Source organism: Protopterus annectens, chromosome 6.part1 (genome assembly GCF_019279795.1).
Source record: "Protopterus annectens isolate FY-2018-M chromosome 6.part1, PAN1.0, whole genome shotgun sequence".
Lineage (NCBI taxonomy): Eukaryota > Metazoa > Chordata > Ceratodontiformes > Protopteridae > Protopterus > Protopterus annectens.
Window position 1 is genome coordinate 297,007,608 of NC_056738.1, and position 26,858 is coordinate 297,034,465.

Consider the following 26,858-nt stretch of genomic DNA (forward strand, 5'->3'; position numbering starts at 1 on the left):
CCTTTTTGTCAGTGCCACTGTCTCCAACCCACACAACATAGCTGGTCTCACTACCCTCTTGTAGACCTTCCCTTTCACTCTTACTGGTACCCGTCTGTCACAAATCACTTTTGACGCTTTTCTCCATCCATTCCACCCTGCATGTACTCTCTTCTTCACCTCTCTTCCACACTCACCATTACTCTGAACTGTTGATCCCAAGTACTTAAACTCATCCACATTCTCCAACTCTACTCCCTGCATCCTCAGCATTCCTCTATCCTCCCTCTCATTCACACACATATATTCTGTCTTAGTCCTGCTGACCTTCATTCCTCTCCTCTCTAGAGCATATCTCCACCTCTCCAGGGGCTCCTCAACCTGGTCTCTACTCTCACAACAGATCACAATGTCATCTAGTGAAAATTATAAAAAAAAACATTAAAAAGTTTGCATTTAACTAATAAATCTGCAGTAATTGATCTGATCTAAGGATTTAAACTGAGAATCTGTTTTAAGGGGCAACCTATGATGTGGGCAAAGAATTATTTCTCGAGTTTCATTTGCCCAAAGTTCAACCTGTTGATGATCATAGTTCCTCCCTCAGAAATCACTGTTGACATGATTTTCCAGCAGTGATGCTTTTTTAGGGGGGGGGGGGCAATTACCCCTTTCTTCAAGTAGGAGCTTTTGTGGAGTTGGTATATATATATATTTGGGGGTCTTGAGGGCAGCCCACCTGCAAAATAAATTTTTTTGGTCTTTTTTGGGAGGAATGCTGTTCAGGGATTCCAATTTTCTGAAAGTTGAATTGTGTCCACTTGTACTGGAAGCATTTTAAGACTATTTATGAAGCTGTGATATAGTTATCTTATGTTTCAGTGTTTTCTTAAAAGTTATTTTACATCTGTTTTGTTTGTTATTCTCAGATAATGAGGTACTTCTGAAACTTTTAAAATGCTTTTCTTCTAATTATGCAACGTATTGCCTGTTGGATTTAGAAGTTCATCTTCCTAAATTATCATCCTTTGTGAATTGTTAACAGATGGCACTATTACTGGTTCTGGTAAAAACTTACTATAATTTGTCGTAATTTGATCTTAAACATTTCAGTGTAGATTTGTCACTAACTATCAAAATTATTTTGCAGTGAAACATCTGGAAACTCATTTTCATGTTTACATAGCAAAAAAATAAAGGCATAAATCCTGTTTCACTTAAGTCATTTAACACTTAGGCCCCAACTCCAAAAAACTTGCTGTTAGTATAAGTAAACACTTACACTGCGAGTAGGTTGAGAGCAGGTGTTTTGAGATCCAGCCCCTGTAGTAAGCCTATTTATAGATAGGCCTTACACAGAAGTAAGACGCTTACACTGGGAACAGGTATTTCAGAATCAGGGCAGATTTGCACTGAGGGCAATTCTTTTGGAATATCACCATGTAACACAACTTGCCCACAAAGTCATTTTATCTTACGAGTGGCAAGTGATAACAGACATATCAACCTGGCTGTTTTAATCTAACTTGAAACTGAACATTATATTTAATATTTATGACTTCATTTTTGACATCAAGATATAATAACAAAGGAAATGTTTTTTATTATTCAGAAAATTAAGCATTTGCCTTTTTTGCAAATACAGACAATAAACAGTTTTGAAATACATTGCTTGGATTTGCAGGGTCTAACCAGCACTCGACTTTGACAGAAGCTGTGGCTTTCATATAAATCTTTCCATTCCAAAGTTTTCCCAGATCATAATTCACAACACCACATTTGTGTATCTTTGCTCAAAATCCATAGTTTACTATTCTAGTAACTTTGCAATTTAACTATATCAGAATCTCCATATTAATTGTCATGTGCTATATGGATTATTCTCCTGTAAGCTTTTTCATATCAAAGATATTTTATGTATTTTTTTTATTCCTGCATATGTAATAACACTTACCCTTTTGTCTTCATTATATTTGCCAAATGCTCTTACATGCTTCATACAGCTTGTCTGTCAGTTTTACTGTTTGTAGTAATTATATCTCTTTTTATACCCTTAAGCCTGCTTTGTGGATGCCTTAAATAAGACATAATGGTTACTAGCATCCTAGGCTGTAAATATTTTTTGAGACAGATTTCTGTTATAAACTCTGATGTAAAATTGATTGCATTTTCTGAATTGTTGTTTAAAATAACATGTTTTTTTGCTCTTTTATTCAGTAATGTGTATTAAAATTAGATTCAGGACTGTTCTTTAATTAAATTTCATAAGATTCTGCAATCGATTCAGTCCCTTTGCGAGGGATGACTGTACTAGGTAGCATATCTATCCCATTTCATACCTCTCATAGATTTATATCTTGTTGTTGTATTATGATGTTTATATTCTGTTAAAGATAAATATAATTAATTACCCTTTTGTATGTGTATTCTTCAAATGCAAATACTGTATCTATGCTCATAAATATGGATTATTCAAAATAAAGTTGGATTATCCTCATATTGATTAGTTGCATACTGTAATATAGATTCTTACAATAAATCAAAACTGTACCATTACTGAGACACCTATATCACCACTACGATTGTAACTATATCCAATGTACTGAATACTTATTCATTCAAATGAGACTGAGACAGAACCATTTATTATACTGGTTTCATGTTTGCTTGTTTATAGATTACACTATTGCTACTCATGCCCTGTGTTTAATGTATCATGGTCTTAAGGTTACTGATAAAGTAAAATACATTTACAAATGAATTGTGCTATCGCTGGAAATGCATTTCTTGGAAGGTATAACATTTATGCTCTCTTAAACAATAGAAATGAAAAAAGGGAATGCACTAGCCATTGTCTGATCTGCCCTTCAGACAGCAGTTTACTTATTTATTTTTTATTTTATTTATTCTGTGTTGACTGGGTTAGCTCCACTAGCCTAGTAGCCTCTTTTCAGGGGAGACCTGAGGTAGTGTTTATACTGTACTGTACTATACTGATGTGAAATGGAACAATTTACCCGGCACATTTCATCATTAACCATGCCTTGCAGCTCTTTAATGTTTCCTGCAAACATCTTTTATAGATAGATAGGGCAAATCCGTAACAGTAGGCACTCCTTCCTTCAATCCTGAGGATGATCAATGGTGTAACCGTCAGGCATCACAATTTAGTTTTCTTCTTTCTATTACCTAATTTGGTCCCCCTTGCATGACTGTGGCAAAACATTGTTAATTCCAGTCCCCATTACTTGCTGGAAAAGTGAAAACCTCAAAATAATTTTAAAAAAGTCATTCTTATCTCATAGTTTGAATTCTCTGTCGGTCAGCAAGCTTCAGTGCCATTCCCCTGTGTTATGTATTATTACATGTTAATATGTATTCAGTTGCTTTCCCTCTGCTTTTATTGGGGGAATAAGATTTAGCTGTGCTCAGAAATTTTCCCTTATTCCACCCTTTGGCCATAACTTCAAAAATCATGTATCTTATTAAATAAATAAGAAAAACAGGTATTCCTTTATTATATAATATAAAAGCACACAAAACAACTTCATCTAGTTGCAGTTTATATGCAGTCATTTCCTGACTATTAGTCTTCCCTTTATTCATTCCTTCAGCGGTCATCTTGTTAGTTTGATCCAGGACCACAGGAGAGATGGAGTATAATCAGCCTGGACAGGGTGCCAACCAATCACATGATCACACACACACGCACACACACTGAACACCCAGCAATAACTGAAGTTCAGAGAGAGGTCATGCTGATTACACAGACAAAGTATCCCAGCTGAGAATTAAACTGTTAGAACAAAGTGATGAGAGGCAGAAATACTAACTGCAATTTTACTATACTTCCCTGCCGTATTTTAATCTTTATCATAGTTAGCTCTTATGACATTAATATGAAAATTAAATACATTTTATCATATAATTTATGCTTATATATTACAACATATATTTCTAAATATGTTTTCTAGTTAACCAAGGTTTCTGCTACATCCAGCCACAACCAAATTTTAAGAAAAAAAAGCCAGAGTATTTACCTCAATTTGCAATAACATTATCTGAGTCTTAGGATCTGAATTATTTATGTACTAAAACATTTTCCAGAAACATGCCTAAAGAGATTGTGGTATGCCTGACATGGTTAAGGCTTGTAGTGCAACATGACCAAAAGACAATTATCAATTAACTAGCGGGAAATCTAAAGACAATACTACTGTTAATTAAAAAAATACTTGCAGAAATACAAGGGCCCATGACAAAAGAGGAAATCTTGCAATTACAACTAGGAATTACATGAAGAAAACAGGCAAGTATGTATGTAGTATATATGTGCTTAGGTGCAGGCACATGAGTAATGTCAAACTACTGTGGGAAGGCCAGCAGACACATTAAAAGGTTACAGAAATGTCTAAATATGTTTTTTTTTCCATAAAAAAGAGTGGAAATGGGTATATGTGACAAGAGGAAAAGGGGTCAGAAAGCAGGCGAGCATATGCAAGGGAAGCAAGGAAGCTAAGAAAGGGAGTGGGTGAGGGAAGAATGATGTGTGCGTGAGTGTGTGTGTGTGTGTGTGTGTGTGTGTGTGTGTGTGTGTGTGTGTATATATATATATATATATATATATATATATATATATATATATATATATATGCATCCCCCGTGTTTTGCCAAATGATGTTTCTTAGACAAACAAACGGGGTGTGGTTTAATGTCAATGGTAAGGATAGCCAAGTGGGGGATATGTCAGTGTTGTGTAATGTCAACACAGGTAAGTGGGGCTGGAGTGGTGATAGTGTTTATTTGTATGCATGTGAGTTAAGATTAGGTTTGGGGTGAGTGAGGGATAGGTGTTGTATGTGTGCATATATTTCAAGATAAGGGTTAAGGTTAGGTTAATAGATAGATATAGTGTTGATTGTGTGTGTTTGTGAATGTTTGTGTGTCTGAGTGCATCCTGTCTAGTGCCAGTGTTACAAGATGTTTTTTACAAAGATAAAGTGAAGGGTTAGGGCTGAGGGAAGGTGCAGTGTTAGGGTTAATGTTACTCCCCATTACTGAGGTGGTCCAGGGGGCAGAGCTCCCCTACCCTCTTTAGCAATGGATGCTAATCCTAACTGTAAAGTTGCCCCTACCATCAGTCCTAACCCTATAGTTTACCTTCATAAAAACCTTTCCATAACACTGCCACTATTCAGACAAATTTGAGGCTAATGTTATGTGGCATTTAGCATTAACACTGGGAGAGGAAATAGTTTTTCTTTTTAGATATGCTTCATTTTTGGTATTGTGTATGCTTGAACTTTTTTGGTCCATGTTGTCAATTTGACATTAATTTAGTTTGATCATACACTATAGAGTGGTATATCTGTCTATCTATCTATCTATCTATCTATCTATCTATTTATCTATCTATCTATCTATCTATCTATCTAGGTATTGTTCCATGTCATTTGACTGAAGGAAAAGAATGTTGAAACAAAATGTATAAAACACAAAATTTTGAAAATGCAATTTCCCTTTCCAAACTGTTGTGTGATCCCAGACCTGGTATATATAATTAACAAGAGGTGTATGAGGTGCAGGAGTTCTTGCCCTCCCACATTAAATACATTTCAACATTTTGTGCTTGACATTTTTTGATTCAACTTTTTGTTTTCGAACACACATAATAAAAACATTTCTCTATCTATCTAAAAACATCTATCTATCTGTCTGTCCATCTATCTATCTATTTTTTTTGTATGGACAGGTACCCAGTTACTTTTCTTCCTTTATTTTATTAAGCAGGGGTACATGAACAAACATATAACAGAGGCAAGCACTTAGAGACAGGTGCTAATACACTTTAGTGTGGGAACCAGTGAAAACCATATACATAAAGACAAATGGAGGGTGATGGGGAAGATTGTACAAGAAACGAAAGATGCTGGAGTCAGACAAGGAAAGGGAACACCAGGATGGGGACTAAGGTGACAATTCCTTTCTGTATCACACTGCCTGTACAATACTAAGAGAGAGGTTCATTAGCACCCTGACCCTACTGTGTCCTGCCTGAGATAGTGAAGGCAGGGGCCGTCAGTGATACAACTCTGATAGTAACAAGAAGATCCTTTCCAGGCAGGGGGAAGCAGGTTTCCAGACCCTGACCAATAAGCCTATCTACTACCTCCATTAGCTCCCTGCTGGTTATGCACTACACACCCTTGGCAGTTCTGTCAGAGGAAACAGTGCCACACCCTTTCAGTGAATGGTCCACTAGGAGTAGTAAGCTGCAAGGATGGCATCCTACCTATCTGCTCCCCATAGCACTAAATGAAGAGGAGGCCATGTGCAAGGTAGAATGGTTGCAGGTGAAGGCTGAGACTGGTGAGGGGCTGGTGACCTGGGTAGTGCCACTGGCACACCTGTGGCAAATGCCACAGAATAAGCCACCAAAATGGAAAGAAATTAAACAACAACAATAGCAATAGCAACAAAAAGATAGCAAAAAATGTCATCAGATAGATATACAAGCAGTAGATATTATGTATAAATCCAAATAGCTATATAATACGCAAACTCTAAGTATTATACAATAGCACATAGCAAGCTACTCTCTATGTAATTAATGCTATGGCTATATGCTATGATGGACAGGCAGGACTGCAGTAAAACTACTAACATTCCTGTAAAGTTCATGAAATTAGTATTACTTCAATATTTGATGTTAGCCAAAAGTGCTCTTTACAACATCCACAATGTGCCCAGAACTGACTCCTTCTGCAATACATACAGAGTTAAATGTGTTAGTAGCATATCTAAATACATTTGTAAATTCCTTTTTATGACCCATCGTTCCTACTATTGAAACTGTCTAGGTATCTTTCTTCCACATTGCTCTTGTTTCTGTCTACAGATCTTGATATTGCATGACTTTGTGTCTCTCTGTATGTGAGACACTGTAATTGCTGTGTGTGACAATTTCAGTAATTAATGCTATTTTTGTCTATTTTTCATGGACTACTATCTCTGGCTTTCTTGCATCTATTTCTTGAACTGTTGGAAATGGGTGAGCCCACATAATGTACACTTCATCATTCTCCATAATGCTTTGTGGTTCATGTTTCTAATACTTTTCAGCTACTTCTATATTGCGATGTTTTCACAATATGCAAAGCAACAATCTTGTCACATTATTGTGCCTTGCCTTGTCATGAGAATATCGCACACAACAACAAGGTGTGTGACTGTTTCCAATAATTTTTTTACAAAACATACATCTGTCTGTTTCTTCCACATGTTCAATTAACTTTCTAAACCAATGTGTACATATACCACTATCCAGGATTGATGTTATTATAGTCCTTTGGTTACAACTCATCTCTCCTTAACCATTCCTGTGTCAAATCAACGTAAGGTTGTTCCAGGAGATCTTTATACTTGCCACTGTATTTATGGCTTTTCCACCTTTCCTTTATCCTTGATCCTTCTCTTTATATATTTTTTTAGCACATTCAGTTACTGTCTGATTTTTGTTTATTCTCATTTGATTTTCGTTCCCACTTTCCACCTGAATGCTTCTGCTAAATTAGACAGAGAGGTCATCTTTTTTTTCAAATATTGTTTATTTTCTTTTTACATCTTGAACTCAATCAAAGCCTTTTACAGGTGATATAGTAACAGAGCAGAAATTGTTCGCTCATACTTGATATCTCATAAAACATGAAAGATTAACATTAATATATGGTAAAATGTAACAAAAATAGACAAAGAACAAACAACATAACCTATATACACCATATACAGTAAGTGCTATCTTTTGTATTAAACATAAATGTAATCTTATTTGAACTACTCTTGTACTTTGTGAAGCTAATAATTCATATCATACTACCATCGGTGTAAAAAGAAATTGTGCCAAAATCTAGTTGACAATCACAATTCTAAGTTCTGCCTAATGTAGCTTAAAATAATATCAAGGAGGCCCATCCAATATTGAAGAAAATAAGAATGTTTATTAGGGCTGTTTGTTAGCTTGTGCACTAAGATATACTTGATAGCCATTTGTGTGAAGCTCGTCCATGACAACTGGCTCCTATCCAACCAATTTTGAGTAATATATAGTTTTATCAATGAGAAGAGGTAATAAGGGTATGTAATTTATGCTTCGGAAGGTTATCAGAAGTAATATGTAAAATTGCGAATTGCCATGATAATGTGGATTTTTCATATCACATCTTCTCAAGTGTAACTCTCAATGAACACCAAAGTTTGTATGTACATTTACAGATCCCAAAGACATGAATTTGATCTGCTTTCTGGTTGTGGCAATATGGGCAGTTAGGGGAGACTTTTGCATTAAAATTGTTTAGTATTATTGGAGTTAGAGAGGGATTCTTTGTGATCATCAGCTGAGTATAGGAAAGTTTTTAAAGGGGGTTAAATTCAGTGTAGCTTTAATAGCTTGAGATTTTTGCTTATCCTTAATTGTATCATTCTGTTTCATCCATTAATTCGACAAAAGAATGGATGATTGATATTTGAGATGAATGATCAGTTTGCATGAGTTAGATAACAGAGAGGTTATCTTAGATTCCCTCTCCTGACATTGTAAAACTTTCACTGTGTTTGGACCTGACAAGGTCAGCAGATATGTATGCAGTCCCATGATCACAAATCTATACATACAGTCACTTTTAAGGAGGCCCATACCTCCTTCAGAGCATGAATATATAATCTTGGTATACACTTATTTTTATATATCAATTAATGCAAATGATGCATTTTTCTTGTTTTTCTGTCAAACTTATTCAATATCTTTTGGGACCAGTGAGTCATACCAAAACTGCAAGATAAAAGAGGAAAAACAAATTAGCTTTGTAGCTTCAGCTGTATTCCTAGATGTTAAGGCTGTTTTCAATATTAGCTTTAGTCTCCTAAGTATTCTTTACTGAGTTTTATTTATATCACATTCCTGTACTAGACTCAGTGGCATAGCTAGAGTATGTGCTGTCCTGGGCTGTCTTTGAGTTTGCCACCCATTCCCTTCACAGAATCATGGTCAAATGGGGCTTCTCCATACACAGCCCTCCCCCTTGCAGCCATTCCAGTGTCCCATTACATGGCTATTTCTCCCCATTTACCATAAACAGTAATGTGCATACTGCTTTATGCTTTGCTTCTACAATGATTATATGGCTTTAATTTCAAACTTTTATTTTAAATTTTACAGCACAAACACTGATAGACATCTGCTAAACAAAGCAATGCAGTCTCGCAATGAAAACAGATTTGGCATTAAAACTTCTTTGCCCTTGAAATGCACATTCAAAGAAAATGAATCTTGCCAGTGGTGGATAAAGTTTAACTTTGGGCTGTTTTCAAATCATAAGCCCCTTGGACACATATTTAAGACCATGCAAACATACATGTGTTCTTTGATTTACTTTCTTGATTGTATTACATTATATGCCTTGTATAATACAGCACAGTTGTTAGAGTGTGTTTTAAATGTATTGTTTTGAACAGTTTTCTGATAAGCAGTGAAACAAAATGTATGAACCAGTAATGACAAAACTTCCCAATTCAGAACATTTCCACCATAAAAGTCTACTCAAACTTCTGTCATTACAATCCACCAATATCAGTAAATATGCACAATCTCTACAGAAGAAAGTCATTTAAATAAGTACACAGTAAAGAGATTTGTAACAAATGTAGAGGTTGCCGCTAGCAAATAACTTTATATTTCATTGTTTCATCTAAAAATAAAGTGCCTGTTGCCCTTGAAGAATAAATTTCCCATGTCACATTAAAAAAAATGATAAGCTAGTAATATTGCAATAGGGAATAGATGGGAAACTGATAACAGGTTCATAGTTACTAGGTATCTGCTTCAAAAGAAGACATTCTGAGGACTTGAGCATCCACCCCTTTAAAGTACAACATAGTACAGTATCAGCAATCTATCTACCTAAAATTCCCATTACCCGGGACTCAAACAACCAGCACTCTTAAGCAACCAGCATTTGATTGGCTTGTATGCATGCAAAGGGCTGTTACGCATTGAACAGAAGAGGCTCCACTTTGACATTTTGATTGGCTCGTACGCCAGTATATGAGCCAATCAAAAATCACAAAGCATATCTCAAGCAACCGAAACATACAGTTAACCGGCATCTACCAATCCCCATGGGTGTTGGTTAAGTGACACTTCTGCATCAAAAGCAAGTATACTACATGCTACTACCAATGCAAACAAACTTGGCATAAGCAGCACTAAACTTCTCTTCCCCTGAAGCTCTCAGCTCCTTGTAAAATCCAGTTGATACTCAACTACATCCTTCAACTTTCAACTCTGCAGCACAAGAAATCTGGAAAAAGCCAAACTTTAAGGGGAGGGGGACAAAGCCCCAAAACAGGGACACATTTTAAACATTGCTTGTATAATCTTTGAAAGTTGCTAGAATAAAATGTTTTGTGTTACCATGCATTTCCTGAATGATAGAAAGACTGAAACTTAAATGGCTATGATTATTTAATGAATTCAGTTCAACCTGATTTGCCAGAAAACCACGGAACAGACCAAAAGTATGGGCCAAACATCCCAAACATTCTGTGAAAATCTGGACAGTTGAGAGCTATGGACTCAATTCTTTGAATCACAAGTGGTGGTATGGATAGAGAATTCAGGCTCTTGTTTCTTGTACCTAAGGTACAGAGTTTGAGCCTGAGTAACACTAACCACCAGGTTTACCTAACTGGGGCATTTCATACACACACACACACACACACACACACACACACACACACACACACACACACACACACACACACACACATCAAAATTCCCTTACCACCACACAGCAAAATTATTTTACTGCCACACAACAAAATTCCTTGAAGTACTTGAAGCAGCTCCAACACACAGCAAAATTCCATTAATTGAAGCAGCACTGTGAATTGAACCATTCCCTTACTTGGTGAAGCAGAAAAATTCTGTAATTCCCCAGTGAAGAAGCAAAATTCCAGCAAAACAATTGTGTGAGCAGAGAGGCAGAGATGAAGAACATGACAGAACGTCTGTGCAACAACACATGCACACACATAGGTGTGATGTGACTGGACCAGTTTTGGGACTGTTGCTAAAGAAGAACACCCTTACAAAACAGATTTTTAAAATTAAACTAAATGTGACAGTCCCAAAAGTGAAGCCCTGGAGCCCTTCTGCTCCCCTCCCCCCAGCTATGCCACTGACTGGACTGATACTTTCTTGGTTCTGCAACTTTCATATTTTAAATGTTGTTTTTACACATTTATCAAGTTGTAACTAAAGCCTAATCCTTTAAGTAACCATCTTAATGGATTAAGGGAAAGACTAAACAGTAGCAGTGACCAAATATAACCCTGGAATATCTTTGAAATTTTTTTTTATCCCTGGAAAAATAATTTGCCCTTTGTCATGATTTAATTGTAAAGTGGTTTGCCACTATTTCATGGTCACTGTAATGTAATTAACTGATCAATGTTGGATGTATCTCATATAGCTATAAGCACTCCTTTATCAATGAATGTGGAATATTGTCAAATGCTTTTTTTGCAATCTATGCATCCCATACTTCAATTCTTCCCTTTTTTACATTTCTCCAATTTGACTTCATTTAGCAAAAAATGGTCCTTTGTTCCATATGACTTTCTTCTGTTACCCTTTTATTCTATTGCCATGACTAAATTTTTTCTTCTAGATGACTATAAACTCTGATTGCATATGTTCTAGTATGCAGTTTTCACAACATCACAAGCCAAGTTATTGGTGTATAGTTTTTAGGATGGCTTACAGGTTTTCTTTAAAAAGGAGTATTGTTTTTTCTGTTGTTAACCAGGTTGGTATTTGTTTGGGATGCGCATATCAGTAGTTCTTACTCAAGGCCAACTTTTTGTGTGAAGATGTCAATACTTTCAGCCAGACATTTGGCAATACATCTGGGCCTGGGGTTTTCCAATTAGGAGCGTTTCTAATTTTTTTTTTCAATTTGTCTGACTGCCGCTTTAAACCATTTCATATCTGTTACATATGAACTCCTTACTGTTTCTTTTAATTTTTCTATCCATTCAGCATCTTTGTTATGTTTCACAGGGTCTTCATAAATATGTCTCCAAAAAGGTGTGTATTTCTTCATATTTTTGGTGGTATTTGCATTCCTTTTGCTTTGTTTCCCAGTTATCTATAAAACATTTTGGGGCATCAATGAATAGCTTATTTTGTAGTTTTCCTTTATATTTATCTCCATATGTTCTAAGTTTTTCTTCCTGTGCTGATATATTTATTATTTGCAATAGTGTATGATAGAACATGGTCTACTAATACTGTGCATTGCTAAGTATTTTTGTTGATCTGTTCCCTCTTCTATACTCTTCTAACTGTGACACTGCTTGCTTTAATTGCTTTGTAGTTTTCTATATTTGATGCTTCCATGATGGCAGGATGGCATTCTATTTTTTCCTTTCTCTTATTACTCTGCATTTTTGTGGTTAGACAATATCTTTTATTAGTTTGACTGCACAGTAATATATCCTATTTACTTCTTTGTTTCACATGAATTTCTGAGAAGAGCCTTGATTTCTGTGTCCATCTATTTTATCAGACTTCTAACATTTCTGGTCTCATTTACTTTCATTAATCGATCTTAATATGTCTGTCCTTCTTTATTAAACCAAGCAACTCTTACCTTAGATTATTTTCTTCTAAACTCTAGACACATTCTTTGCTGTTTCCTGTGGGAATTCTGCAGAAAGTTCCAAAACATCATCTTGTGGCATATCCTCTTCAGCCACATCTTACGTTATTCTTTGTTCCTTTATATGGGATCTCATTGACCCATCACTTCACAACATTGCCTGCATCAGAGTTGCCACTGTTTCCTGCTCCTTCCCTTGCTGTGCAACTCCAACTGAACTTTTGTACAGGTTTCCAATGAAGGCTCCAGAGTGTCATCATGTGGCAAGTGATCAGATGCTTCCCGTTCCATCTGTTTCTCCTCAGTTTAGGGACTCATCGTTCCATCATGCTGTGACATGGCCTGTGTTAGAATTTCTACACTAAATCCTACACTTCACAAATATTCTATAATTTCAGTTTCTATTTGTTTAACTTCTACCTTACTGATCTTTGTCGTATATTACCCCTTTGTGTTCTTATTTTTTTGTATTGTGAATTGTTTCATATCTGGCTGTCTTTGCCTATATTTCTCTTCAAATATCTTTGGAGCTGCTTTTTTCTATTGATTAGCTTGGCTTTCTCCTTTGCATAGATATCACACCATATTCTTTCCCATCTTCATATTTCTTTACTATACCTTTCAAATATCTCTCTGTTTTGTTCTTTATATTTTTGCACATACTCTATTGCTTCTTTTTCCAGGTGGCCCAAAATTTCTTTGTCTATGGAATACTTTTCATGGATTTGTTGTACTAATGAACATAAATTGTTATTTGAAGTTTTTGACAGTTTTTTTGTGTGCAAGAATTTTCTTTCTTCTAATTTCTCTCTTAATCTTTTAAGTAGCTATCTGTAAATTCTGGGCTTCTTGTATAATAGTAACAGTACATAGTATCCTCCTTATCCTCAATAGTCTACTCTGTCATCTTTATGGCTCTTTTTTGGCCATTCAGTTTTTGTGAATTTTGAGGACTACTACTTCCTTTTGCATTGGGGGGAGGGAGACATCTTCTTCCTGAGCCAGGCCTAACCCCATCGTAGGAATGTTTTCAATTTTTGAGGATTCTACACTGACATTTTTTCCAGTCCTTCATCAGTGTGGACCCTATGATTGGGCACTTTTTTATCCTGAGACTTGTGCACTCAGATGTCTTTTTTATTTTTTAACCTACTTCTCTACATGCTGTATGTTATTTAAAATTCAGTCTATTTATCAGTGTTATCTTAGGGAGATTTTGTAAAAACAGGGCCCATCATGTGAAGGTGACCACCAAGACTTGAAGATGACTTCAGTTCCATCAATACTACTTTCTTTTTCTTGCGGATTTCATCATATCTCCATTTGGACCCCAGCATTCCCTTTCTGTGTCTACAGATGTGCCATGATGCACATGAGCAACAGTGGTGTTATTCTGTCCAGGCATGGCATCTTTGTGGAATACTGAATACCATCTCTCTATCACACCACTATTGCAGTTAGGTCTAACTCAAACTGCAACACTGTCATTTATATAGTTCCCGTGCCCTATGACTTACTTGTGGGCATGTGGAGACCATTGCTGCCAGTGCAATACCTTGTACCTCTCACACAACACATGTAACCTCAGTAAGGTGTTCTATATATTGCATCATCATCAATCCCTTTTTTCCCATTTTTTTACATAAGTTTGGAGTGTCATATCAACTGCTACCATCTCTATTCAATGCCACTCTCCTGCCATCTTCAAAACTCTTGCCTGACTGCCACAGCTCTTCTCAAAATTAATCCATATACCTCTTTGCTGGATACCCTAATTTACTTTTCTCTTCTTCCTGTCTTTCCCAAATCTTCTTCACCAGATTGTCTTCTGCTTTTCTGCACATGTGCCTGACCAGCCATAATGTGTTCTCTTTGACCTTTTCTGCAATTAGATCTTCTTTGGCTTCTGCTCACATGTCCTCATTCCTTCATCTGTTCCACAGTGTGCATCCTACCACAAATCTCAGGCATTTCATCTCCATCACCTCTAGCTTTCTCAACTGCTCTGCCTTTACTGCCCATATTTCTGCAAAATACAATAGTACTGGTCTTACCACTGTTTTGAGCACCATATTTTTTCAGCTTTGTAGATCAATGTTGGTGTGCGTACGTTTAAGAAGCTATCCAAGGGCTTGCACAAGTGTATAACTATTGAGTATGTGTAAGCTAGACTGCCATTTTATAGTAAGCTTTAACCAAAATGTTGATCCGCTTAAAAATCTAACAGAAGAATCAATTTCAAGTTTCAATCATCAATTATTAATATCTATCATAACATTTTGCTACTTCAAATTTCTGCACACCACTAGTTATTTATTTATTTATTTATTTATTTATTTATCCATTTATTGAATTATTTATTTATTCATAGTAACGCTCCTTAGACATATCTAAATCACAAATAAATTTGATGAGATTTTAAAACTATAATATTTATTTTATGATTAATTTTAGCATCATTTTAGTGTATTAAATTTATAACATAAGTAAAGAACTTTTTAACTGTATTTCAATAAATAAATGTATGTATTTTTAACAGTGACATCTATAACATCACTGTTTTAATAGTATTAGTAGGTGTCACTTTAAGAAATTATGTCATGAATTACATTCATGGCGCGAAAATGAGCTATTTAAATGACTTCGTACTACTATTCAGATGTTTGTCAGTTTGTCTGAAGAAGTCCGATCATTGTTTTAGGACGAAAAGCGTCCTTTAAATTGTTAAAGCTTCACTTTATTTCAATAAAAGCGAGTTGCAAAGTGTTTAGCCTAAGCGGATCAACGTTTTGGTTAAAGTTTGTGTTTTTGTAGCAGTTTGAATTTTATAGTAAGCTGTTGAGATGTAAGCATGTATGTATGTAAGGTCTGTCTGTTAGTCAGTTTGTTTGTATTTCTGGATGCTGCTATCCATCCTGATGTGTTTCTATGTATTAAAGCATCTAAACAAAATACCCTGCCTGCTTGTCTTCTATGTTAGAGAGAGAGAGAGAGAGAGAGACAGGCGACATGGTCTCATAAGAGTCATGTCTAAAATGACTTGAAGCCAGGATGTGATCCAGATTCTTCAGTTCAAGTTTGAGTGGCACTTAGTTGGAGCTGGAGGAATATAGAGGGGCAAATCATCCCTACTGTACATATACTTTACAAAACAGGTCAGAAATGAATTTCGATATTAAAACTTGCTCAGCACTATTTCTAATATACAAAATATGAAACAAGGCATACAGAACACTCTAAATGATATTTGCATAAACCAATTTGTCTGATATTGATAAAAATATTTGAATTACTACAGAAAATGTTTGCAATAAGTCCAAATTGCATAAAATGAATACAATAAGAGAAAATGGCCGCATTTTCAATACACGCTTAGTGAATCCATATTTTTCATATTAATTAAAGATATCAGAGCTATCGGTAGTGTATACAGTGTTCACATGTTTGCCAGTATTGCAGTAAAGTTATTTTGCAAGATACAACCATTTCAGAGCACATTTCACAAAGTACCGTATTTCAAAGAGTTTATTGTGCATTTGAATGTTACTGCAAGCACACAGAACAGTTTGTTCATATATAATTACAAGGGCCATATTTCAGTGTATGCACAAACACATACTTTGTGGGCATGGCAGGTGGATTTCAAAAACTCAGTAACTTGTGTTTGACAGTAATATTGCTGAGAACTGGAGAGTGTTTGAGCAAGAGTACAACATTTTCATACTGGCTGAATTTTCTGATAAAAATGGCTGTACAAAGGCATTTATTCTACTTACTTTAGCTGGGTCAGAAGCCATTGAAAGGGAATGTTCATTTGTGTATGCACCTGCTATCTATACAAGAGAGGAGGAAACTGTCCCATTGTTGTACCAGTTGAGTCAAGGGTGGACCCTGAGTGTTTAAAGCATAAATTTAGAGAGATGTGTAACCCCCAGACAAATGTTACAATGGAAGGGCACTTATTTTATACAAGGGATCAAAAGCTTGGTGAAACTTTTACAGTATATATAACTGACTTAAGAAATAAGGCTAAAGCATGCAGATTTGGTGATTTAAGAGATGAGTTGATAAAAGACAGACTTGTGTGTGGTGCTAAAGATGATTTTGTGAGAAAGATTTTGCTTTGTGAAAGTGATTTAATTTTGAATACGGCCATTGAGATTTGTCAGATATAGGAGCTCAAAGAAAAGCACACAAATAGTCATACCCTTTGGGAAAAACAAGGCTACCCCTAGCTACCATATAGGTGGCAATCCACTGAGCACAGAAAAAGTCATCAGAGATCTGGGGACCCAGGTTGACAGAAGCCTTTCGTTTGACACTCATGTTGCTAAAGTAGTTAGGAAAACCTTCTATATCACCCACCTGATCATGAAGGGATTCACATCTAGATCAAGGGAGGTCATCGTCCCCCTGTACTCATCACTTATTAGACCTATGATTGAGTACAATGCCCCGTTCGGAATGTATCTGACCAGACACCTGCTGCAGCTTGAAAGGCCCCAAAAGTTCCTCACCAAAAGGATAAAGGGTCTCAAAAATATGTCTTATGCTGCCCGACTGAAAGAACTCCAGCTCTATTCAGTCTCATACCGCTTGCTCAGAGGTGACCTGTGCCTGACATATAAGGCCATGTCAAACCCAGATTTGATGAATATGCTTCACCTCAAAAATCTAGATCCCTCAGAACCACAAGGGCGGGAGACTTAAACCTTGACACGGTTATAAATAGAACGTGCTGGAGGGACAGATTCATCACCCAGAGACTCCCTATGCTGTGGAACAAAATCCCGGTACATGTGAGGCAGAGCACCTCTCTGGTCTTGTTCAAGAGGAATCTTGACCAATGGATGGGAGATTGCAGATATACCCCAGGGATTACTTCAGCGTCACTGCTTGACAGAGGCACAGCAAAATGATAGGCATAGTTTTTATTCAAACTAAAGGGGTGGCGAAAGCCACATAACTATGGGCTAGGCTTATAAATGCCCTTTGGCAGATAGCCTAGTATGAACCTATGAACCTATGAACCTATGAACCTATGAACAAATATGCTTACAAATGAGAATAGCTTTAGAAGGCACAGTGGCAAAGCTCATGTTGATAGTATGCAGCAGGGTTAAAAGAAACCAGCCCAAGCACATGGCAGCAACTATAGCCCCTGCAGCACTCACTGGTAAACAAAAGAAGTTTCCAGCAAATTCCAGAGTTTGCACAGTCTCAGTGAAGCATAAGGGTGAGTCAGCAAACCTCAAAGCATAGGCCCCAACCTAATTTCATTGCCAACTCTCATAATTTTGATGGAAATCATGAATCTAAAAGGGAGAAATGTTTAGCTTTTGGTCAGCAATGCCACAAATGCAGTAAGTGGAATCATTTCAAAAGGTTTTGTAAATCAAAAGGCCCACATTATTTTATTAAAAGGGAACATTTTAAGAAACGGGTTGATGAATTAGAAAGCTGCAACCCTACTCTTTATGTAGATGGTGTGTCAGTGTTTAATAAAACAGTTGATGCAGTATATTTAAGGGCAAAGAATGAAGTAGTTTGTATTGTTTGTATAAATGGCAAACCCACAGAGCTCAAAGTTGATACAGGTTCCAAGTGCAATGTTGTTATGTCAGCAGAGACATTTTCTAGAGTGTGCAATGGTGAAAGGCTTGATTTGGCAAATAATGTGAAGCTTGTTGCTTATTGTGGTGAAGAAATTCATATGGAAGGCTCAGTATTAAATACTTTCATGTTAATCTGCTGGGAGATGTTATGACTTGTTTTTTTATGTGCTCAAGAGGCACGTCCAGTCATTATTAGGGCTCAGAGACAGTTTGAAATTGGGATTGCTTTCATTTAATAAGGAGTCCACCAAGTTAACTTAAAAGACCACTACTGTAATTTCAACCAGTACATTTTTTCTACCTATTCTGATCTTTTTGAAGACAAATTAGGGAAACTTCCAGTTGTGTAGTCCATGAAGTTAGATGCAGATGCCACCTCCACACAATGTTCAAGCCCTGCAACATTTTCTTGGCACGGTTAACTATCTAGGAAAGTTCATTCCAGACTTGAGCCAACTTTCAGCACCGCTTAGAGAGCTGACACATAAAGATGTATCCTGGTCTTGGTTAGAGCAATGCAAAAGAGCATTTGATGTCCTGAAACAGACAATTGCAAGTCCTACAACTCTCAGATACTATGATGTTAACAAACCAGTTACTCGTTCATGTGATGCTTCAAAATTTTGTCTTGGGGCATTCATTCTACAAGAGGATCAGCCTGTTGGCTATGCATCAAGAACTCTTACCCAAACTGAAATGCAGTATGCTCAGATAGAGAAAGAGCTTTTGGCAATTTTGTTTACATGTTCAGAGTTCCATGATTATGTTTATGGTAGACCTATCCAGATAGAAACAGACCACCAGCCTCTAGTTGCTATTTTAAGAAAGCCTATGCATTCAGATCCAATGAGACTGCAACTCATAGGATTATAGGATCATAGGAAGTTACTAGGCTTTTGGCCCTGAGGCCATTTAAGCCTAGCCAAGAGTTTAGCCCATGTATAGACAAATTAGCATCCAATGCTTCTGTCCAGCAGCAACATGGGTGGAATCCCAGAGATGTATTTTCTATTTCCCCATCCAGTTATTCCGGTTGCTCTTAAAAAGGGGTAAAGAGGTACTGTGCTTGATGTGGAGAGGGAGTCTATTAGACATATGGAGGAGCCTCTGAGACACAAATCTGTCCCACCAACAAGTCCTACTGATGTCACAGACCAGGTTGAGGCTGTGTGTGTGGATTACTCAAGAGGAACTTGACTTACGGATATGCAGCAGTCCCATCAAGGCGGGGTCCGAGATTGCCTTGAATGCCAGACAGTGGTCACCTCTGAGGAGTCTGTATAAAACAGAGTAGAGGGATAGGGCTTTTAACCTATCTGTGTATGGAAGAGTTTTCAGGCTCTGGATTCTCCTGGTGAGGAACCTCTGTGGTCTCTCCAGCTGCTGCATGTGCTTTGTGAGGTACATGCTGAATGGGGCATTGTACTCAATAATGGGCTTTATAAGGAATAATACAGGGATGTTATGACCTCCTTGTCCCTGTATAAGATACCCTTACTTATGAGGGGGGTCATTAAGAAAGCCTTCTGTACAATAGAAGCAACATGGTGGTCAAAAGTCAGGTTGCTATCATTCTGGGTGCCCAAATCCCTCATGCCTGACTGCATGCTTAGGACATTGTTATTAATGTGATAATTTTGGGAACATCACTTTCCCCAAAGGGGATGATGATGCATTTTTTATATTCAGCTTGAGGCCATGTTTCTGGCACCAGTCATTTGTTTGGGTGAGACCCACTTGGAGGATCTCCACGTCACTAGGGGAATTGATGACAGCACCCAGCTTGCAGTCATCTGCAAACTTGGTCAGCCATAGCACACTGGTTTTGGCCTGCACCTCAGAAAAGTATATCCGAAATAACAGAGGCCCCAAGACCGAACCCTGGGGGTATGCCACTTGATACCGCTCTACTGTTTGAAGTAGCTTCCCCTATTTTGACCAGGCTGGTTCTATCAGTGAGCCAGTTAGCTACCCATCTGTTAACATACGGATTGATGCCTAGTTGACAGAGTTTATCTATTATGCCCAAGTGGGGAATAGTATCTAAGGCTTTGGCTAGGTCAAGGTAGGGGCTGTTCACTGTCTTCCCCTCATCCATGGCTTTGGTGACTGTCTCAAAAAAGTCAACCAAATTTATCAGACATGATCTCTCCTTGACAAAGCCAAACTGTGTGGGATCGAGTGTTTAGAGGTTGCCAATGTCCTTGTTAATGAGGTCCATAACAATCTGTTCCATGGCCTTGTATATCAAGCTAGTTAGGCGATAGGTCTATAATTTCTTGGATCGGTGGATGCTCCACCTTTGTGTAAATAGATGACAGTAGCTGTCCTCCACTCAGCTGGGACAAAGCCAGTACTTGGGCTTTGGTTGAATAGGGCAACTAATGGTGCTGCAGGTTCCTGCCTGAGTTCATGTAGGATGCAGCCTGGGATGTTATCGGGTCCCATGGAGGCTGTATTTTTTCCCTTTGAGAAAGCATTGATGACCTGGTCACTAGATATAAGGGGAAGGGGCAGGTACTGGGAATATCCTGATTTACTGATGGGGGGGGGGGCAGAGGGCTGAAATTTTCACTGAATCTGTCAGCCAGTAAGTTTGCTATATCTACGGCATTTGTATATGTTGTACCCTTGACCACCAGTTCTGAACAGATCTGGGTGCTATCTTTGAGATTATGGACATATGTGAAGAAGGCCTTATGATTGTCTCTAGTAGATGTGGCCAATTTGGACTCAAAGTTTGCTTTGGAGGATTTCACTAGTGTTGTTATTTGCTTGCTTAGGCTAAGGAGAGATTGCTTCCAATTGGGCACCTGGACAGCAATTTTTTTTTCTTTTGTTATAGAGTTTATTGATTGCAGATGTTCACCACATCTTACCCAAACATCATGATGTTGAGACTGCAAACGTATAATCTCACTCTTGTCTACAAGAAAGGCAAACTTCTTTATCTTGCTGATACATTGTCCAGATCATCCTGAAACACCACAGAACAGCATGAGAATGAGAACCTTGATTTTGAGGTCATGGAAGTGAGACATTTTTCTTCCACGCATCTTGATGCTTGATGAGCTTAGAGATCACACAGCCACAGATGCAGTTTTGCAAAGGCTCAACCACTTTATCAGTCAAGGATAGCCATCAAAGCAATCTAGTTTACCTCAAGATGTGCAACCATATTTTCCTTATAGAGATAAGATTTTGTCTGACAAAGGTATCATTATGAAAGTTCCAAAAGTAATCATTCCAAAGTCCTTGCATTAAGATTACATTACTATCTTGCATCATGGTCACCCAGGAACCAACTCTACCAATAGAAGGGTGAGAGAACTAATATTTTAGCCTTCTATGTCACAAGATATTGAGAGAACACTTTTATCTCGTTCCGTGTGTAATAGTACAAAGTCACATCAACAGTAGGAACCACTTCAGCTAAACCAGATTCCTGAACTACCTTGGTCAATAGTAGCCACCAACATTTTTGAGTGGAATGGGCAACATTATTTGGTATTAGTAAACTCTTATTCCAATTGGTTCAAGATTGACCTACTTCCAAATCTAGCATTTGGTACAGTCATTACTAAGATGAAGCATCATTTGTAGTCCATGGTAGTCCAGATCAGATGGCTTAATGGTTAAGGTCTTCACCTGCCATGCACAAGGTACAAGGTTCGATCCTGACTTCTGACCAATGCCTCTTTGGAGTTTGCATGTTGTCCCTGTGCCTCTTTGGGGTTTCTCCCATGTCTGAAAAACACGGTGAGTGTTTCCATCTCAAACTCACCAAGAATGGAGCTGTGGGCAGCAGCACAGACTCTACATGGTGCCCTATAGGGGGAAGAGTTTGTACAGACCAACCGCTTTTGGCATCTACTGTGCTGTGCAGTGTCCCCAAGATACAAGAACATGGATAAAAGACTGTGTGCCATGGCAGGGCTAGCCACTCAACAGTGTAAAATATGGCTCTAGGTGATTCAGTCGGTAGTCCACACAAAGTTATTTCTGACAATGGCATACAGTTCACAAGTCAATAGTTCAAAAGATTTTCAGAAAAACTGGACTTCACTCATGTCAGGAGCAGCCTTGAGTACCTGCGGTCAAATGGTTTGGCAGAACATGCAGTTCAAAGTGCAAAACAGTTACTAGAGAAGTTGAAAAAAGACAATAGTGATGTTTTCCAGAATCTCCTGAATCTCAGAAATATTACTCCTAATAAACATCTTGATTCTCCTGCTCAGAGACTTCTCTTGAGACAAACCATAACCACATTACCAATCAGTAGTCAATTGCTGGTTCTATGTGTCAAGAACAACAGATCACTGAAAGCCAATCTGTTGAAGAAATGCCTAACCCAGAAGTCCTACTCCAATAAGACCAGCAAACTGGTCAATCCATTATGAGAAGGAGAAGTGGTAAGGATGCAAATGTTCAAAGGTTATGATCGGATTGGTGTCATGAAGAGCTTTTGCCTGGAGCTGAGATCTTACATTGTGGAATCACAAGAAGAAGAGTTTAGGCGGAATTGGAAATATTTGACACTGGTGTCTGAGCCTATACCACAGCACATAGCCAGTGAGAACGACTCTTTATCTCAGAGTGAGTTGCCCTGTGCTCTAATTCCAGAGGAAGTTCCAGAGAATATTCCCATTCCTCTAATGAATCCAGAATGTTCCTGATATGAGTTGTGCACGGAAGACTGTCCTTATTGCTAAATTTAGTCCAGATTGTTATGTTACGAGATATAGTCGTATCACTAAACACTGTAACAGATACAAGGCAACTTGGGCATGAACATTGTGTTTTGTTTCTAATGTTTATAATAATGCATGTCTAACTCTAATATTGTTTTTACTAAGGGCAATCTTTTTAAGAGGGAGGATGTAGATCAATGTTTGAGTATGTACCTTTAAGAAGCTATCCAAGGATTTGCACATGTGTATAAATACTGAGCATGTGCAAGCTAGACTGCCATTTTGTTGTAAGCTGTAGAGATGTAAGCATATATGTATGTAAGGTCTGTCTGTTAATCAGTTTGTTTATATTTTATGATGCTGCTATCCATCCTGATGTATTTCTATGTGTTAAAGCATCTAAACAAAATACCTCACCTGCCTGTCTTCTATGTTAGAGAAAGACAAGAAACAAGCTTCTTTGACAGTTTTCTGTCATACACTACACCTGACAGTCCCTCCACTTCTAGTTTTGACCTCCTCATTCAGACCTCCTTTCATCTCAAACACCCCTTCCTGATACTTAAAACTGTTAACTTGTCCCATTCATTTCCCTTCTATCTCATTTCACAGCTTCTAATTTCCCCCATTTCCTGCCAATACAACTATCTTATGTGTACTCAGCTTCATCCCATGTCCCTTCAGTTTTGCACTCCATTTCCCTACCCTTTGCTGAAGTTCTTAGAGTTTGCCAGTAATGCCACATCATCAGGACATGGCAACTTTGATGATCTGTTTCTTTTGACTTGTTTATTAATGTAGTCCATCACCAGTACGAACAGCAGTGAGCTCAGAGCTTAACATTGAGGCAAACACACTCCCACTCCCACTGGTGACCACTGTGAGACCAAACACTGTCTGCACTTCTGCCATTTGGGTCCTTGTACTCAGCTTACACTAATTCTTCAAGTGTTTCTGAGCCTGAACCACAGCAGGATTACCCAAATCAGCTTTCTTGTGACCTTTTCATATGCTTTCTCCATGTCTAAGAATGCCCAGTTGGACTCTTTCCTTATCTCTAGCTTCTTTTCGACTGTCTGTCTCACTACACACATTGGGTCAGTTGTGCTGCAACTTGATATAGTTTATTTGTGCCATTTACTAACTCACTTTCCAGAAGCTAGTAAAGTGCCTCTGATGCAGTGTTCTTTGCTATTGCAACTCCTTTCTTAGTCTCATTAACCAACCAGTTTTCCTTCCTAGCCTGGTCCGTGTTTTCAATCTCCCACTTATTCCTGTACTCCTTCTTCCTTTTGATGACTTCCTGGACCATCAGCTTTCCTTACATACCTCATTTCCATACCTTGCTTGGCTGAATATCTGTTCTGTAGTTGCCCCACATGCTGCTTTGAGGTGCTGCCATTTTTCTTCAACTCCAGCTATTTCCTCTTCCTCTTGAGGTGTTCCAGCCCTGAGTAATTTCTTCAACTGTTGTGCTTTCTCTCCATTGAACTTCCAGTAACTGCATATGACTTTGCAGTTGCTGAATTGCATGTTAGCCACTCTTTGATCTTTTGACTGTATCTGTTTCTGAACCATAGTAAGAAAAAAAAAACTGCTGTTGCCTGCCAAAGATTATGCTGGACAATAATTCCAAGAGGCAAAAAAACAAGGTAACCACCACAGCTGAATAATCCAGTTCCATTAAAAATTAGTGTATTAAGTACTAAACAGTGGATGAGCGCTTTGACGTAGTAAAATCTTCGCTTCATCAGATCCTTAAAAATACATCAAGATAACCACATTTATATGTTCATCATGTGACAATAATTTGTAATTGATCAATTAAAACAATTAAGACATTTCAACTAAAAACAATAGTTAAAACAAATCAAAGTAGCTCTATTAGAAACAGTAACCTACTACTTAAGGGTACAGGCATCCAAAACAGGCTTGATGCATATGCTGCTATTGAGCCCAGGGTGCATATGTGCCTGAAGTCTTAAAATCCACCTAAGTTCAACTCTCTCCAAATAATTATTATCTTATGTTGAAAGTTACATGAACCATGTGATGGCTACTATCATGTCATTTGCCAGATAGAAATCTAGAATGACCTCTCCTTCTTTATTCCTGTTGCCCCACCCATTTGGACCAAGGGAATCCTCATATCCTGTTCTGCCCTGATACGTGCATTCAAATCAACCATTATCAGCACCAGTTCTTGCTGTCCAGCTTTGTCTAGCAGGCCCTGTATCTGATGCCTGAATGCACTCTTTTCCTCACTCATAATTACACAATCCTGCTGTGAGGAATACACTGAGATTATGAATGCTGCCCTATCATTAGGTTGGAGTCTGATTGCCATGGGTCTGTCACTAATTCTGACAGAAGCCTCTCCCTCACCACAATTCCCACACCATTTCTAGCCTGTCCTCCTCTTGAGTAATAGAATCTGGAACCCAACCCCACTGTCTTTGCTGCACTGTACTTCTTGTCTCCTGGAACATTGGATTCTCAGCCTGTTCCTTGCCATCATGTCATCCAATTCTAAGCCTCATCCTGTCAGTGAGCGCCCACTGAGTGTAACAGTTCTGAGGTCATGTTCATTGGTTGATTTAATTAATGTTCAGTTTTCACTCAACAGAAATATCCCAGGTAACTCAGGTTGGGCAATGCTGGCATGTAGCTTTTTGAATCAGGGCTGCAGGTACACACTGACCACTAGGGACACATACACCCCTCCCACCATTTGGCTGGGTCCTCAGCCTACTTATCATTGGCAAATACCCATGACCATTTGGTGACATTAGTCAACATCCCTGAATATTTTATATCATCAAATGGCTAGCCCTGCCATGACACACAGTCTACCTTGAAGATATTGTGCACCACAGCAGATGCTTATAGTAGTTGATTTATACAATTCTTCCCTTATAGAGCACCATGTGGAATCTGTGCTGCTGGCCACTGCTCCATTCTTGAGTGAGTTTGAGATAGAAATACTCAGCATGTTTTTTGTAGGTGGGAGGAACCCCATAGAGACACAGGGACAACATGCAAACTCCAACAGGCATTGGCCAGAGGTCAGGATCGAACCTTGTACTTTGTGCATGTGAGGCAAAGACCTTAACCATTATGTCAACTGGTCTATACTATATTCTGTACATAGTATGTAGTATGACAGCACTGCATAGGTCACTCATTAAGTTTCTGAACTGAATATCTACATAGCATACCAGAGTTAAATGCACTTGCAGTATACAACAGGCAAATGTGAAGCTAGGGATAACATCCACACAGGTGCACACTCTGGCACTATGCAGACATACCAGCAGCTGCATACTGAATTTGCTTAAGATTACTGTGTAAAAAAAAAAAAACATATCCATCCCCTTCATGTGGAAACCATCTACATCCCCCTCTGATACAGAAGACTGTTCGCCATAATAGCCTTCCAAGTTAGAAAAAAAAATGAACATGGACAATCAATAAGTACATCATCAAAAGCATGATACAGGTATAGTATAAATCATGAGCAGTCAAGTAGTATAACTACTTAAAATGTAACTCATGTGCCCTTCCTTTGACTTCTTCTTCGCACTGGCTAAGAAGGTCAGGGTGGCACCTCTTCAGGTCACTGTAGTGGTGCCATCACTGCTTACCATAACAGGTTATGTTAATGGCATCAGACACTATCATACCCTATTATGTTAACGGCATCAGACTGCCTTTTCAAGACTAAGCAAGTCATCCACTTTATATATATGGGACCCTCGTAAAAGTCTGTAGTCAGGTACTGTGGGGGTTCTTATGTAGTAGATATAAGAATGATTTTGCCTTCTTTACTTTCTTTGCTGCACCAGAGTCAAAGT